General features: G+C 38.8%; 1 long non-coding RNA gene across 1 annotated transcript; it reads right to left on the reverse strand.

The window, feature by feature from the left end:
- Positions 1-1,914: 1,914 nt before the first annotated feature.
- Positions 1,915-13,280, reverse strand: LOC138956760 (uncharacterized). Its single transcript, XR_011452788.1, has 3 exons — positions 12,867-13,280; positions 8,659-8,811; positions 1,915-2,351 (listed from the first exon to the last, which is right to left on the reverse strand). It is a non-coding gene; the product is annotated as an uncharacterized lncRNA (long non-coding RNA).
- Between the last annotated feature and the right edge of the window lie 5,506 nt (positions 13,281-18,786).

Consider the following 18,786-nt stretch of genomic DNA (forward strand, 5'->3'; position numbering starts at 1 on the left):
TCCGAAATCGTTATAAAAACTATTTCATCTTATTCCTTGTGGGTTCCTGATTCCAAAAACATATAGATATGATATGTTTGGATTAAAAACACGCTCAGAAAGTTAAAACGAAGAGAGGTACAGTAAAGCGTGCTATGAAGCACAGCGCAACCGCTACCGCGCCAAACAGGCTCGTCACTTTCACTGCCTTTTGCACTAGCGGCGGACTACGTTCAGTTTCATTCTGTGAGTTCCACAGCTTGACTAAATGTAATAATTTCGCCTTACGCGACTTGTTTTTGGTATGTGATTAAATAAGTGGAGGGATGGTCTTTTGCAAGGTAAAAACCTGACCAGATCTGAGAGGGTGAGACGTGCTGTTTTCACAAGGCGAAGTGGGCCATAAATTGGCTACAGCTGCTTTAGTACGAAACCCAAGTAATATAATCAAAGAAAATTATCATGCATAACTATTTTTGAAACAAAACCGTCGCTGCAACAAAATTCGTTCTGAAAACTGCGCACAATTTCTACAAAAAATTCAACTTTACAACAACAACAAGAAGGGCAAAGCCCATACGACTCACATGCTTGACCTTGACCTTTAAATGACCTTGACCTTCAGGGTCAAGGTCAAATAACTAAACCTAGCAATGACATCATACACTAAGAACTGCTTTACACATTTTTCCTACCAAAATACATGTGACCTTGACCCAAGGTCAAGGTCATCCAAGGTCATGCAACACAAAGCTGTTAATTCAAGACATAGGAAGTACAATGGTGCTTATTGGCGCTTTCTACCATGAGATATGGTCACTTTTAGTGGTTCACTACCTTATTTTGGTCACATTTCATAAGGGTCAAAGTGACCTTGACCATGATCATATGTGACCAAATGTGTCTCATGATGAAAGCATAACATGTGCCCCACATAATTTTTAAGTTTGAAACAGTTATCTTCCATAGTTCAGGGTCAAGGTCACTTCAAAATATGTATACAATCCAACTTTAAAGGACCCTTGCGACCTTGACCTTGAAGCAAGGTCAACCAAACTGGTGTCCAAAGATAGGGCTTACATTGCCCTGTATAGCATACATAGCTAAGGTTGCCATTCTCGATAACTTCAGAAAAAAATGCGAAAATGTGAAAAAATGGTAGTTTTTAGACAACAATTACGGCCCCTGTGACCTTGAACTTGAAGTGAGGTCAAGTTGCCGCACATGTTTTTTGAGATCTTGTAACCATACACCATCAGGTGTTGATAGACTTAATAGTGTCCAAGAAATATCCAACGTTAAAGTTTTCCGGACGTCCGGACGGACGGACGTCCGGACGACTCGGGTGAGTACAGAGACTCACTTTTGCTTCGCATGTGAGTCAAAAATCAAACAAGGCTTGCTGAGACAGGCAGTTTTAACACTTTCACCAACATAATCTGACGATGCAAGGAGGGAAGCAAAGCCGTCTGATTTCAGCGAACTATTTGTGTACCCAGGTGACGTCAATCACTCAGATAACTCTTGGGTTCCAACTAATCCTTCTCAATATGTCTGGCTGAGAAACAAGGTCTCACGTACACTAGTTCACACCACGTGCGCACCTGTAACTACTTGGGGGCGGGGAGGGTGAGAATGAGATGGTTATGCCGGAACTTCTTACAAAAATTTAAGGATTACAGAAAGCCCGTGTCTTCTTGTGTGCAAAATCAATATTAATACATCTTCGGCGATAAAAATTCTCGCACGAGCGGATGACAAAGTTGAGTTAAAATCTTTTAACAATCTTGAAAAAGATACCGCATTCTAATCTCTCTCTCTCTCTCTCTCTCTCTCTCTCTCTCTCCCTCTCTCTCTCTCTCTCTCTCTCTCTCTCTCTCTCTCTCTCTCTCTCTCTCCCTCCCTCCCTCCCTCCCTCCCTCCCTAACAACCGTCTACACACATGATACAAACAAAGCAATACACCGGAAAAGACAGACGCAAACACATAGTATCGCTTGCGCACGCGCACGCATACACACTGTAACACTCTTTAACAAACACACACTGGAAGTGTAACACTCTCCTTAACAAACACACACCCACAGAGACAAACGGTCGGACAAATACTGACACACACACACACAAACGGGTAGACACACCATACGAACGGACGGGCACACCAGACGAACGGACGGACACACATACGAACGTACACACGTGCACCAACACACTGATATATACTCACTGTGAACAGTCCTGTGGGATGTTAAGGATTGATGTCAGCAAACTGTTTGGATGTCATCGCCATTGTTAACAAAAGTCACAGTTTACGTCTTGTCCCAAAACAGTTCGGTTCCTCTCAACATACTGTGTAAACCAATACTCTGTATCTGCAACACACAATGATGGCATTTTTTTTTTATTTTTTTACAAATCCTGCTCCGGTTGAAACTGGTTTTATTATTCTTCACTTGTGTACACACAGATAAAGCACACTATAAACACAGCAGCGGGATGCTTTGACCTCACGCAACACTGTACATTTCCCTGTCCTTACCAGGCCGAGGATGCACAATCTTTCAACAAACGATCGAAGGGTCAAATGCTAACTTTGGCTGATATGACCACACTTTAGGAGTTGACACTGAGATAAAAAGCTGTCATCACTCAGAGTTAAAGCTGGTTTTGTTGGGCAGATACACAGAAAGCGAGGCCAACACAATCAACCCACAAGTTATCAGCTCATCAACGCCCACCCGTTCTACTTCTAATTTCAAACTAAACTGGATGCTTACAGCTAGAGTACTTTACATGGCCATTGTAGTTCGGATTTGAAGACAAAACTTTACGACAGCAGTACTATTACTGATTACAACAACAATACTTTTTTTTTTAAATGCTTATAGGATGTAGCACAACACTCAGATGCAAGTCGTGGAAGTTGACTGATGAAAATGACAAACAAATTCTTGAATGCAACTTGAGTTCTGTTTGCCTTGCAAATGTCTGACACATGTCAACCAGGACAGCGTGAACTGGGAAGTATGAAGTTCACCAAAACCAACTTAAAAATAAGCAAACGACAGTCAGTCTTTTTTGCACTTTCCGATTTTCCACTCGAAACTTTTTCCATTTGAGAGAAAGGCTTGCATGTTTTGAAGCCCGTGTTGTATTGGGAAATTCCCCATGCAAAACTTTTTTTTTAAATCGTAGTTTTTTCCCCTAACCTTTACCATTGATCACTCCATTCATGATTCTTGAATTAATTAATGAGGCTGAGCAAACCACTTGGCCTGGTTTACATTTGCTCCAGTACAGCATGAACGCACCACTGACTAAATTTTGCCAGCTGCCTGCCGCTTCGGTGAAATCTAAAAACTAGACCCATTGCATTTTTAGTGCTGCTGACATGGTGACCTGCGAATGACCTCAGAATGGTCCGTTGCAACCCCGACTGTCCATATACTGTACCTCTTTTCTTTTTTTACATCTAGTCAAGTTTTGACTAAATGTTTTAACGTAGAGGGGGAATCGAGACGAGGATCGTGGTGTATGTGTGTGTGTGTGTCTGTCTGTGCGTGTGTGTGTGTAGAGCGATTCAGACCAAACTACTGGACCGATCTTTATGAAATTTGACATGAGAGTTCCTGGGAATATCCCCGGACGGTGTTTTTTTCGATAAATACCTTTGATGACGTCATATCCGGCTTTTTGTAAAAGTTGAGGCGGCACTGTCACACCCTCATTTTTCAATCAAATTGATTGAAATTTTGGCCAAGCAATCTTCGACGAAGGCCGGACTTCGGTATTGTATTTCAGCTTGGTGGCTTAAAAATTAATTAATGACTTTGGTCATTAAAAATCTGAAAATTGTAAAAAAAATAATTTGTTTTTTAGAACGATCCAAATTTACGTTCATCTTATTCTTCATCATTTTCTGATTCCAAAACCATATAAATATGTTATATTCGGATTAAAAACAAGCTCTGAAAATTAAAAATATAAAAATTATTATTAAAATAAAATTTCCGAAATCGATTTAAAAACAATTTCATCTTATTCCTTGTGGGTTCCTGATTCCAAAAACATATAGATGTGATATGTTTGGATTAAAAACACGCTCAGAAAGTTAAAAAGAATAGAGATAAAGAAAAGCGTGCTATTCTTCTCAGCGCAACTACTACCCCGCTCTTCTTGTCAATTTCACTGCCTTTGCCACGAGGGGTGGACTGACGATGCAACGAGTATACGCTCTTGCTGTAAAAATGCAGTGAGTTCAGTTTCATTCTGTTAGTTCGACAGCTTGACTAAATGTTGTAATTTCGCCTTACGCGACTTGTTTAATTTTCAAGAGCCACGGATTTTCTGACGTGAAAGGTAGACAACAGATAACTTCAATAGTTAGTCTTGGCTAACAGCTTACGACCAGGGAACAAACCGACTCGATTTTCAAATCCCTTATATTTATAACCTTGAAGTTTGAGTGTGTAAGATGCCTCTAATGCACGGGTTTACTACGACGACGTAAAACAAAATTGATTTTTAAGTAAATAAGGAAATTCACAACATACCAGTCCAAAAAAAAAGAAAAAAATGTTTATTGAGGACCTTTTTTTCTTCTTTGCTAGTAGTTTCTCCCTATGACAGACAATGACATTTTTGTGTATGCAGATCTGTAGAAATGCACGTTGCAAAGTGCATTGCTAATTCCGTACCGGAGGATCATTTGGGTGTTGACAGTCGTCGCGACACTGTGGAATGAAGACTGTCAAAACAACACCATGAGAAAATCACAGTGGTTGATAACAGAGGTCTCACGAACCGGACGGACGAAGGGCGTTGACATGACTAACAATAACATCCTTTTTATATTTTTTTTTTATTGTTGGCTGTGTGCTTCTGACTTTTTTTCGACTGCTTTTAAAAAAATAAAGTTTTTGAATTCATTCAAAAAATGGCCCACATAAATAGCGATGCTACTAAAAAATAAAAATAAAATATGAATACAAAAATATGTTTTATACATTAAGAATGTCTCAGCTTTTGCCTACTCCAGCGACTTTAGAGACGGCACCAAATAAAACCTGCAGGTGTTCCCAAATACTTCAAATTCACATACACAGCTGTTAATAAACTTAATTCTGTATTTTCAGCAAAACTACCACTCAATTCTTTTGATACTGAACATTCTGTTTGTGACAAGTTCGCGTTTCAACAAATGATACATTGGAACTGAGTGAAAATCCAGGGATTTAATCCAAACTGGTTTCAGCAGAGAAGTGCCCCAAAAATCAATATCACTCTTTCTGTGAAGAAAATCATTCAATGCTATGATATCATTTTCTTACCTTTTTCACCCTACCACAAATAATCGATCTGGATTATTTTAGATACTTGACAAACAATATACCTCAAAAGACACATCGAAGAAATGATCCAGAAGCACAAAGCAAACACAATCGAAAGAGAAGCAAGTTATGTCACTTAATTATATATCTGTCCAGTACTCCTCCTGTTCTTAATTTCCACCCCACAAGTCTATTAATTGTTTAATTACTTGATGTGGCTTTCAGAGGCACAGCACGGCTGATCGAAATCATCCAGGCGTTCTGTGCCAAATATAGACACTAACTGTTGACAAGAAACATGTACGTTTAAAAGCCTTGCAAATTACCTGCGGAGACAAAACAGCAGAGCGGATCAATTTCGTCCTTTGGAATCAATGTCTAAGTGGCATTTGTTGCTTCCACTGCTGTTCCCAACGCTCCTATACATTCATGTCTACTGGCTACATAAGTGCATTGTTGTTTAAATACCATGGAGCTCTACAAACACTATAGCCTAAGTAGTCATTCTAAATCATTCAGTAAATGATGATAACGATTTATAGTATACAGCAGTTTTTCACCCATTATGATGACATCAAAGGAACTGTAAATTAACACAAATACCAGTAGAACAAATATGAAGACAACTGCCAGGGCCTTCAGATTCAAGATCATTTGGCACAGATTGCTGATAGGAAAACCCTTAATAAAACATACCTTGTCTTGTTCTTGTACTCTTAGGTTTTCTCAACAGTACAATACATCAACGCACATTTCGCAAGACACCAAGAAAACTGATCAAAGGTCTACAACGCATGAACTTAAATCTACAATGAAAACTAGAAAGTTGAACTTGAAACCTCTTATCTGAAATCAAAGTCTCATCAAACAAAACAGCCTAGGACAAACAGAGGGCTGGGATTTATGGTTGCCCCTGAAACCTTGAAATACAACTGCAAACAAACTAGACATGTTTCTAGGTCACCCACCGTACACTTACAATTGATAAAGCAGACAGGATAAGAATACTATAATCTAATGGTATTACTATTATTAGTGAGTATTACTCAATTTCAGAATCTGTTTAGTTGATCCTGAGCATGTTTACTTTCTCATATTCTGTGAAGAATTTCAACAGAGTCCACAGCAAAAGTTTATATTCAGCGAAATTCACAACATGCCGAATTTGAATTCATGTAATGCATATAACATAGCCCATCTCCACGTCAAATGTATCAAATGTTTGCATTTCAACTGGAATCAGGACTGACCATCACCAAGTATCTTTCACTAAAAGTGAAAATAAACACCATTTTCTTTATAGTTTTAAGAAGAACAGTTTTGCCTGCAATAATTTCTGTCATGCCTTAGCTGTTTGTTACACAAAATGCATCTCAGTCACTGACGATGAATAAAACAGATAGCACCTGCATGGTTAATACTGTCCCTGACGATGAATAAAACAGATAACACCTGCATGGTTAATACTTCAATGTGCACTACGGCTAACTTATTGACAAAAATTGTAAACTGGGGTTGGGTGAAAAATGCTGATCAAAAAGAAACAAGATTTATGGGACCTGCCATAGTCCAGTCCCCTAGGTTGTCCATAAATTTTGCAGATTTGAGCTAACAAGTAACACAAAGTATCTCTGCACGCCATTGAACCTACGTCACATGACGTCTATGTGAGTTGTGACATGTAGTGTAGCCTCAAGACAAAGACAGGCAAGATATCAAACACAAATCCCTTGACCTGAAGGTCAACTGCAAACTAACAGATTACAATCTAAAAGGTTGACATGCAAAAAGTCCGCAATTACTCTTCCTGCTGTACCTATCACAATGGCACTAGTGTCAGGATAGAAACAACGAAAGAACAATGACTCACACTCAGAGAGCATTGTAAAAACTACAATACTATACATTATTTGTATTTTTGACCAAAATTTAAATATGACATTTTACACGGATCGAGACAGTCATTGTTCCCCGAGACCGCGCTAGCGGTCGAGGTGAACAATGTCTTTCAAGATCTGTGTAAAATGCCATATTTTGGTCAAAAATACAAATAATATTTATCTATCGATCGATTCTGGTTAGAATTCCTTTTAGTTTTTATGATTGAATTTGAACACACACAAACATGCACTATTTTGTAGTCTCGGCTGGCCGCCTAAATATGAAGTTTTGTCGGCCTCTGACGTCACATGGCTCAAAGAAGGGAAATCCACTGTTCAATCGATCACTGTTCAATCGATACATAAAAACTTATCCGCCATTATGCTACTAATACTCAGTACTAGTAGTACTAACAACATTCACTTTACAAAACCACATTCATTTCACATTAAAACAAATACCACAGACAACAAGAAACAACCCCACTTCCTCATCATGCGAGCACATGATCAATTATTTCCTGCAGTTAGTCAACACAAAGCTGACAGATGGCAAAGTCAGCACAATCCAAGTTAATCCTCACCAGTCTTTCTTACCCTTCATATACCATTACATGTACCACTGTCAGATTTACAGTTGATTTTTAACAGCACAATTTTCCTTTGGCCTGCAAAAGGCTCAATCCGTCAATGTGCTTCCATTCTTTTATTTTAAATTATCTCATCTTTTTTATTCTGAAACAAATTGTTTAATTTTTGCCTGCATACAGGTTTTATCAGTAAGTTAGTTTCCTCAAAATACAATAGATGATGGAAAGCAAATTCGAACATTTCATTATCTGTAAAGCCAATGATGCTGCTGCATCAAAAGTCACTGCACTGGTACAACAAGAAAATGCAGACAGCAGTCAAAGTCCAACTACACACAAGTTATTATAATTTCCACCAAAACACTATGTATTCCTAACCCACCTCCCTTCCCAACCCACCTCCCTCCCCAACCATAGCCAATTTTAAGGAGCAGTATAACAAGTCACGTGAGGCAAAATTAATACATTTAGTCAATCTGTCAAAGTCAAACTCACAGAAAGAAACGGAATGCACTTCACCAGCTGCTGATCGCTTGACGTGACAAGCCAGAATAGCGCAGTAGCGTGGAGAGCTTCACAGGAAACCGCGCTGTTCACTATTCTTTTTAACTTTCTGAGTATTCTTTCAAATCCAAACATAACATATCTTATCGATATATGTTTTTGAAATCAGGACATTTAGTGATTTACCACCAAAAAAATATCTGGGGATATCATTTGCAGGAACCTTATGTAAAGTTTCATGAAGATCGGTCCAGTAGTTTTCTCTGAATCGCTATACACATACACACATTACACCAACACCCTCATCTCGTTTCCTTGTCTATGTTAAAACATTTATTCAAAACTTGACTAAATGAGAAAAAAAACAGTTCTCACCTGTTGATTGGATAAGTGACCGCTAAGCATGGAGCTGGTCACTCTGGTCACGCGGAGAAAGGAGGAAAGCTGGCCGCTCTCCTCCGATAAGTAGTCAGACAAGCTGACTTTCAAACTGTGGCAGCAAAACTCTTTCCACAGTCACACCAACTTCTGCAAAATCAGAAAATGAGGACAACCCATGGTTATCAAAGTAAACAAACAAGTCGCGTAAGGCGAAATTACTACATTTAGTGAAGCTGTCGAACTCACGGGATGAAACTGAACGCACTGTATTTTTTCACCAAGACAGTACAGCTTCATCAATCCCCGCGTGAAGGAAATCGCTCACATCCCACGTGCAAAACGTAGTGATATTGACACGCCAGATTAGCGCGGTAGCGTATTGTGCTAAGCAGGAAAGCGCGCTTTTCTGTATTCTTGTTAACTTTCTGAGCTTGTTTTGAATCCAACCTATCATATAGATGTTTTTGGAATCAGGAAATGATAAAGAATAAGATGAAATCATTTTTGGATCGATTTCTTAAATTTTAATTGTAAGATTAATTAATCTATTTTCATTAATTGTGATCACATTTTAAGAGTAAACATGACACATGTATATATTTTTAGATTCAGAATGTGACAAAGAATACGATGCAATTTTAAATCTGTTTGCGAAAAATCGATTTTAATGACAACTCTAATGAGCAAACTCATTAATTAATTTTTAAGCCTTCAAGCTGAAATGCAATACCAAAGTCCGGGCTTCGTCGAAGATTACTTGACCAAAATTTCAACCAATTTGGTTGAAAAATGAGAGCGTGACAGTGCCGCCTCAACTTTCACGAAAAGCCGGATATGACGTCATCAAAGACATTTATCAAAAAAATGAAAAAAACGTCTGGAGATACCATACTCAGGATCTCTCATGTCAAGTTTCATGAAGATCGGTCCAGTAGTTTTCTCTGAATCGCTCTACACACACACATACACCACACCCTCGTCTCGATTCCCCCCTCTACGTTAAAACATTTAGTCAAAACCTGACTAAATGTAAAAAGCACATCTTCAACCAAAGCATCAACAGATCAATTTCCAATTCAGTCCTTCCCCTGTAAACTTCTATGTGCAGCAAATAACCAATCCAGATCTATAGATACAGTGGACCCCCCCTTTTAAGACCTCAAAAAATCTCAGAAAATTGGGTCTTAAAAAGGAAGAGTCTTAAAATGGGGGTAAATTCGCAGAGGTTATGAACAGAATATCTGAGAAAACAAGGACTTAAAAGGGAGGAAGTCTTAAATTGGGGGTCTTAAAAAAGGGGTTCCAGGGTACCATAATTGCACATGGGATAAAATCATTCTTCCCTGGAGAGTTGGAAATGGGAGTCATAGAAAAAACCAACTGGCCTGACTACTTGGGGGGGTGAGTGCACTAACTGCATACTCGTATACATGTATAAGACTTCCCAACCAAAAGACAAAGTACTTTTCAGATGAAAGAGAGACTGTGCAAAAAGACAATTACCGTTAAAACTTAAATGCCAGTGCACCTTGTCTGTTCGGCTCTTTTAGCACTCAGTTTGACATTGATAAATTTCCCAATTACAATGTAAGTAAAGGTTTATTCATTGGTTATTCTCACTGAGCCAGATCTGTTCCATTATTCATGCAATCCTATTGATTGATCAACTCTAACAGTTCAAATTCCTGCCTACAACTCACAGTTACCATACAATACAGTGAAAGCATAGATCTGCTGCAAGTGCAATTTGAAGATTTCAGTAAAAAAACTAAGTGTAACTACTAACTGACATTTTCGGGAAATAGCATGAACATTGCTTTGCATTTTGCACTCAAACTTTGCATATTTTTTTCATCACACTTCTTGAAGACAGGTAAACAAATTCTTTTACCTAACACTAACAGTAACAGGATTGAGAAAGATTTTACCAGGGCAACGATTTGAAAGTTATAAATATGACATGATTCGAAGTGAACGATTTTAACTAATAGAAATAATGTTTTACTTCAACTTAAATTTATCAAAATAAAAGAATTGTTAATGTTATGTTTAAAACGGAACAAAAGCAATATCATGAAATATAACCTTTTCCTTCGTTTTTTCCCCGCAAAGAGCCGAATGACTCATTCATCCCAGCAAGAAAAATCGCAACACTGCCTCTAACGGGTCTAAACAAAGCCGGCATACACGACAGACAGAAATTATACTTGACTGGAAGCTTGAGTGTGCTCTGAAGATTGCTTCACAATCCCATTGTTTCACATTATCTACAACTACCATCTTCATCCCACCCTTTGAGTTGATTTATGTCTACCTATCTTATCTTACACTTGCGATCTTATTGTGCAAATCGATCACAGCCCACTTGCCTGCCCCTTAACAAGGCAGTCAGTAACACTTGGGTCGCAGTACGGGCTGTGGAGACTGTCATTCTGCACGTCATTTGTAGATTTCAATAACTCTCTATGTACAGTCTCCTTCTCAATTGCCTCAGTCTTTCTTTGACTTTCATGAAGTAATCCAAAGAGTGCTCTTACTCTGCCTTTTCTATTTCTACGTCATCTAATTAAGCTTTAAAAACACTTCCTTTTGCAAAGTGAAGGCAGTCCCCCTATATGTAACGCAGAATCGTATGGCATACTATGAAAGCAATCTGAGGACCTTTACCTTTGGCGTTAACCCAAACACAAAAAGTGAAAAACTATGGCATACTACATGTATTTCTCATACTATTCAATTTCAACCCTCAGAGTACAGTGATATTCACTAATAAAGTGTAAACAAATCTATTCCCATAAAATAATCCAAGCTTAATGATTATCATGATGCTATAATAAACAGTATAAGCTGGGCACTGATCCAGGATCAGTGACCGACCGGAAAACTAAATTGGCTATAACTAATCTCAGTTTGAAGGTCGTAAGCCGACCAAAAGGCTTTTCACTAAAAACACATCTAAGTTCAGTTAGTCAACATTATGAGATTAGATGTTGTAATTGTACAGGAAACATTACAATCAATGAGGATTTTAATTCTATTCTTAACCTGTTCACCAGAATCTAAGTTAAATTACGAAACATTAGCCATTCTGGATACATTTCTGATACATGAATACATTTCGTAAGTATCACTGTCTGAATCAAGGAAGATAAAACGCATGCAAACATCAGAAAAATAAGTTACAGGTACTAAGTATGACTCTATTACTATTAGTCTATAGTATGAGTACTATGAGTCACCAAGTGCAGTACATTTTTGTTTGCGAAAGTATTGAAACTGAAACAGTAATACTCAAGAATTGATTACTTTGTGACTTAGAAAAAGGTAAGTGAATTGAAGCTTTATAATTATATAATTCATAATTTCAATTAGAAAGTTACACAATATTAACTCATAAAATCAATATTTTAATTGTTCTTAATATTATAATTATAAAATTATGTAAAATTTGCTAAAAAATAAAATGTTGAATAAGAAACTGTTTACAATTCATTTCTAGTCCTACCAGTTTTGATTGGATTCGACAGTGACAGTTTGAAGTTTCTCCTATGAAATTAAAATTAGTGCTTTCTTTTATTCTTAATCTTGTGACACTGACAGCTTTCTCTGTCTGACTGCTTACCGATACCAGGAGGAGACCACTTTTTGGGACGTCTTCTTTTCGTTTTTTTGATCGAACACCCAGAGCAATCACAGTGGAATGAATCAGCTTATTCAGTCTGGCACGCGCACGTGTGCTTTACTTGTGCAATACTAAAAGTGTATTTTTTGTCCACATTCAGCACTGAATGCTCAAGTGTTAGATGATGACGTTCATTTATAAATATTCAGCTGCCTGCATCCTGTTTTTAAAATGCTTCCGTGTCTGCTTGTTGCATTAGTAATGTGAATTTCCCCAGTCTCTGATTCAATACTAGGACTGACACTGACAGTGCGAGTAAGAGTTACTGAGTAAGACTAAGAGTTTTCAACACAATCTGGTCATTCACAAATTTATTTCCATAATTCATAGGGTAAAGGTTATAGTCTACACCACACGCACAGAATGAGTTACGAAACAATCTAACGCTATTATTTCTGATTCGAAAGCTATCGTTTCGATCCGAGACACAACCTACAGTTTGCAATGCACAGGTCTAAAAATAAAATCGATGTCAAGACAACGCAGTGTTAGAAGCAAAATTATCCAAAAAGAATCAAACCTGCACAGCGATAAATGCAGTCGTCCAGGTCGAAAGCAATTTGTTTAAAATGTCATCAGAACAATCGATTGCGAAACTTAAAAGCACACAAAACGCATCGACGTTCCTTGTCCGACAGCAGACAGCAACACTCAAGTCTCGTACGGCTAATCCAGCTGCAACACACTCTCTTGGGTCACGTGCACAATATTTTCAAGTCAGTGTGTCGAATTCTTGTTGTTCTGAGGCCATGACTAACGAACAATGCACATCAATGTCTTCCTGCCTCCTTCACGCCTCCTTAGTGAGCGATCGCACGTTCGTGACGGCAAACAGAAGCCGCAAAGTCCCTTACCTGGTTCCTTTTGGTCAAAGGACTTGCATGAGTAATCAAACGCGAAAGAGGCGGATTTTGTGAATGTCGAGGGGGGAACAGTTGCGTCCCTTGCTTTGAAACAAGAAAAAGCTAGGCTCGGAATATTTTCGGAACGAAGCATAATGTACTTTCAGTCTCTTATGTCTGCACAAATATCATAGTTTCAACAAAAATCGTATTTCATTGTAAACAAAGACACAACGAAACAAAATGAGAGAATACACTTGACAGTATTTCACTGAAACATGATCTTATCCTGCTTCTGCTGAAACTCATACGGTCTACTCCACTCAGTGCTGCAAAGATATAAATTGCGACCATTAAAAAAAAGCGCATCAGATGTGAACCACACAAAACAGTAAAACATGAAGACAGAATTTAATTATCAATAATTAACTAATTATGGAAACTGACGAAATTTCAAATACAGCAAATGTTAAGTGAAGCTTCTGCTACTCCGTTCAGTAAATGCACGAAATCGCGATCCCTACCGGTGCAACACGAGAAAATTACTCCCACGAGATTTTTACTCCGGAGTAAAAATTTCGTACGAAAATCTTACTCCCTTTACGAAAAAAGAACTCCCCCATAACACGAGAAAATTACTCCCACGACAGGCGAGTTCCGAGTAAACGTTTCGTACAAAAATGTTACTTCCCAGACGAATAAATAACGAATAAATTACTCCACCCTAACACGAGCAATTTAACTTCCCATCTGGTGTACGAAACTTTTACTCCCTTGTCCCCTGTTAGTTTTGGTGGTGGAAGGGGTGGAGGGAGGGTAGCGCGACATTCGTTTGCGCGAGATCACATTATTGGCATCACCCTTCGCCTGCATCCCATTTTCGTGTACGAGATTTTTACTGGAAGTAAAAAAAATGGGGAGTAAAAATGTCGTGGAGAGAGTAACTTTTTCGTGCCTTGGGGAGTTCTTTTCTCGTACGAAATGTGTACTCGGAGTAAGAATTTCGTACGAAATTTTTACTCCGGAGTAAATCTTTCGTGGAGTAAAAATTTCGTGTTACACCGGCAGTGTCCGCTGGTACCATTTTTGTGTGTAAATGCCATTGTTCTCCCATTTACATCCAGATCTCGTCACCGATTAGAATTTGAATATAACTAATAATGTTCTCTTGTTATTCCATGAAACAACTTTAGAGGCTAAACACTACATCATGTTTAATCTTTAGTTCCGACAGCTGAGTGTAAAAAAAGAAACAAAAAACTTTTAATCATTATTTTTTCTATTCGTTAGTTTCTTTTTACATTTAGTCAAGTTTTGACTAAATGTTTTAACATAGAGGGGGAATCGAGACGAGGGTCGTGGTGTGTGTGTGTGTGTGTGTGTGTGTGTGTGTGTGTGTGTGTGTGTGTGTGTGTGTGTGTGTGTGTGTGTGTGTGTCTGTCTGTGTGTGTGTGTAGAGCGATTCAGAGTAAACTACTTCTCCTCCTCCTTGCGTTCGCCGAGAGTAAACTACTAGACCGATCTTTATGAAATTTTACATGAGAGTTCCTGGGTATGATATCCCCAGACGTTTTTTTTATTTTTCGGATAAATGTCTTTGATGACGTCATATCCGGCTTTTTGTAAAAGTTGAGGCGGCGTTGTCACACCCTCATTTTTCAATCAAATTGATTGAAATTTGTGTAAAGCAATCTTCGACGAAGGTCGAACTTCGGTATTGCATTTCAGCTTGGTGGCTTAAAAATTAATTCATGATTTTGGTCATTAAAAATCTGAAAATTGCAATTAAAATTTGTTTTTTTATAAAACGATCCAAATTTACGTTCATTTTATTTTTCATCATTTTCTGATTCCAAAAACATATAAATATGTTGTATTCGGATTAAAAACAAGCTCTGAAAATTAAAAATATAAAAATTATGATCAAAATAAAATTGCCGAAATCGATTTAAAAACAATTTCATCTTATTCCTTGTCGGTTCCTGATTCCAAAAACATATAGATATGACATGTTTGAATTAAAAACACGCTCCGAACGTTAAAACGAAGAGAGGTACAGAAAAGCGTGCTATGCAGCACAGCGAAACCACTACCGCGCTAAATAGGCTCGTCAGTTTCACTGCGTTTTGCACGAGCGGCGGACAACGGTCATTGTGAAAAAATGCAGTGCGTTCAGTTTCATTCTGTGAGTTCCACAGCTTGACTAAATGTAGTAATTTCGCCTTACGCGACTTGTTCTTTCTTTTTTTTAAGCTCAAAACGTGATAACGGAATAGCTGCCAAGGTTGCAAGTGTGCGAGTAGGGAAAAAAAACTGTGGTCACTGAGTCTTCCTTAGTATAAAAGTGTATGAGCTGAACGGGCTGCATCAGTTTTTAAACTGATTGGATTGAAAGTGTTGGTAATCATTTAGTAACTGTTGATAAGTGCAATTATGTCTTTTAATCAAATGTACTTTTTACATTTAGTCAAGTTTTGACTAAATGTTTTAACATAGAGGGGGAATCGAGACGAGGGTCGTGGTGTATGTGTGTGTGTGTGTGTCAGTGTGTGTGTGTGTGTGTGTGTGTGTGTGTGTGTGTGTGTGTGTGTGTGTGTCTGTGTCTGTCTGTCTGTGCGTGTGTGTGTGTGTGTAGAGCGATTCAGACTAAACTACTGAACCGATCTTTATGAAATTTGACATGAGAGTTCCTGGGAATGATATCCCCGGACAAACATCGTAACGTTCAGTCGTGCTCCACACTTGAGAGCGACGACCACAAGCCTCGATCTGGGTTTGTCTATGTCTACATACCGAAAACCAAAGGAACATAATATATCAACACTGCCTTTGCCACGAGCGGTGGGCTGACGAAACTACGAGTACATGTATGTGGTCTTGGTGAAAAAAGCAGTGCACGTTTAGTTTCATTCTGTGAGTTCGATAGCTTGACTAAATGTTGTTATTTCGCCTTACGCGACTCAGTGTTAAATATTCTATTTAAAGGTGTAAAATACATTCAACACTGAGCAATTTTAATTCATTTTAAGTTTAATTACGGAATAGGGAGACGAGAGAAAGCATACAGAGGAAGATAGTTAGTGTGTGCGTGTGCGTGTATGCACGGTGTGTGTGTGTGTGTCAGTGTGTGTGCACGGTGCGTGTGCGGGCGAGGCTGCGTGCTTGCGCGTGTGTGTGTGTGTGTGTGTCAGTATCCATGAGTGATTGCTTAGAATGTCGTGGATCTTTTTAGTGAAATTTTGAACTGTTAGTGAATGAGACGTTTTTATGTGTTTTAAACCGCCTTACACTGCGAGGCAATTTTCCTTGTCGTTATCAGGACATTAAAATCTTCGAGTCTGGAGTCAGTCTTGAGTAAATCCACAAAACGCTTCCCTATCCAATTTGTTTTTAAATGCCCCCCCACCTCCCCCACTTCTCTCTCTCTCTCTCTCTCTCTCTCTCTCTCTCTCTCTCTCTCTCTCTCTCTCTCTCTCTCTCTCTCTCTCTCTCTCTCTGCGTCATTTTGGAATAAATATGATTTTTTTCTTCAAACAATACAAAATTACATTCACTGCTAAACGTCATTCTTTTTCTCGAACAACACGTCATTAAAACAAGTTGCTCATTTACAGATATAACTGAAAAAAATGTAACATTTCAAAAAAACTTGAAAAGAGCTTACCTCACGTATTAGGACACTTCAGGAAGGTACATTACAATTGTAAAAACTTTTGAAAATCAGATTAACTGTCTGAAGTCAAGTACGTCTTAATGGCACTCTCGTCGCCATGGTGTTTGTGTCTCACCATGGAGAAAATTGTAGAAGGTTCTCACGGCGGAGATTTTCCGGCACCCTCTTCGCTCACTCATGTGCGTTAAAATGACAACAAAACGCTAACACATGATCAGAAAAGTATGTCTACACTGTTCTCTATGCATGTTTCCAGGAGAAAATGTACACTGATTCAGTCTGGCAAAGATCCCCCGAGTTTGTTTCAAATTAGTATCGTGTGCACAAGTGAACCGTCGTTATTGGTGCATTTTGATTTGGCCACAACGGCCTACATAGACTATAAAAAGGTTTCCAACAACGTTTGAACTGAACGTGACTGGGGCTGTAAAATATGTCCAGCTAACAACAGTTGTGTGCATTAGCTTTTTATACAGTGTTCTCGGCATACTCAGCAAATATATCATCGGGGAGGGGGTAAAAGGCCTAGGTAATACAGATAGTGTTCTTGAACAAACGAGTGATGTGTACGCTATGTAAATCTTATGTCAACAGTAGCATTGCCAGCACTGTAAGATTATTCACTCAAGTTAGTCATCGTTTCCTGCGCGTCAGTTTAATGCTAATGCTAATTTCACTTGTTCATTCTGACTTTGCAGAAAGGCAAACACACTTCAGAAGAGCCGGAAAACCGGCGTGACACGTGTAGTGATAGACGTTCGTAATCAGGCAACTTATATAAGTATTCTGGTCCTAGTCAGTGAAACTTCAACAACTGATGACTTCAGTTTTGTTAGCTGAACTATTTTTACATGGATGGTTTCGTTTATAGGAGGTGCCTAGTTTGTTTTCGTTAGCATTTATTCAAATAAATTCAAGGTCCATTTGGGACAAGTCAGTTGTGGTTTTTTTTCCCCAGTTATTTCCGTTCTTCCACAATAATGTAGTCCATATACACAAAAAGTGTCTCTTTTTCCATGAATACTTTATGATATGCAGCAATAAGAGGTTAGTTATTGGAACTAATGTTTTGAGTTCCAAAAAGAAATCTCTCTTGTTTTTGTATACTAGATGTTGAGACGTTAGCAGTCCATCTGTTGGGTCATTGGTTGTATTCACATGCCCCATGTTCCAACCTAAAGTTTAGAAAGCCCCCGCCCCCCCTCCCGACGAAAGCATTTTTTTCTATTTGTACATATCTTTTATCTCTTTACATAATTTAGTTCAGTTCCTCTCCGTTCGAGTGCTGGAGATTTTCTTCTGTCTCCCCCCCCCCCCCCCCCCCCCCTCTTCTCTCTCTCTCTCTCTCTCTCAGAGACCCCCCCCCCCCCCAACAAAAAAAACCCACCGACCTCTCCGTCCACCAGTCCACCCCCTCTATTTCGACATAGTTACACATGCAGCTTGCAGAGTTGTGTCAGATCAAGGCCATCATTAGACGCAGTCTAAATGGAAATGTGGTGAATGGAAACTTTATGTATCTCATCGGTCTCTCTCATCACACGTGCTAAAATCAACACGCCGAGGTTTTCCCGTTTGCTTGCCCCACGTATTAGGACACCCCCTCCCCCCCCCCCCCCCATCTCTTTTTGGAAATGTTTGTGTCAATTTTGTTTTGTTTTGTTGTAAACGGAAAATGTGATGAAAAAAAAGCTTGCCAAGCCTCTCAAACCTTGTACTGCTATAAATTTGGGAAAAATATTTGCACGAAACGAACTCCGAGTCAAAACGCCGACTGGATTCTGAAACACACACACACACACATCCACACACACACGGCACATCCACACACACACGCACGCTCACACACACACACACACACACACTCACACACACACACACACACACAAACACACACACACACACAGACGTCATGCACACGGCAC

Source organism: Littorina saxatilis, linkage group LG2 (assembly GCF_037325665.1).
Source record: "Littorina saxatilis isolate snail1 linkage group LG2, US_GU_Lsax_2.0, whole genome shotgun sequence".
Classification (NCBI taxonomy): domain Eukaryota; kingdom Metazoa; phylum Mollusca; class Gastropoda; order Littorinimorpha; family Littorinidae; genus Littorina; species Littorina saxatilis.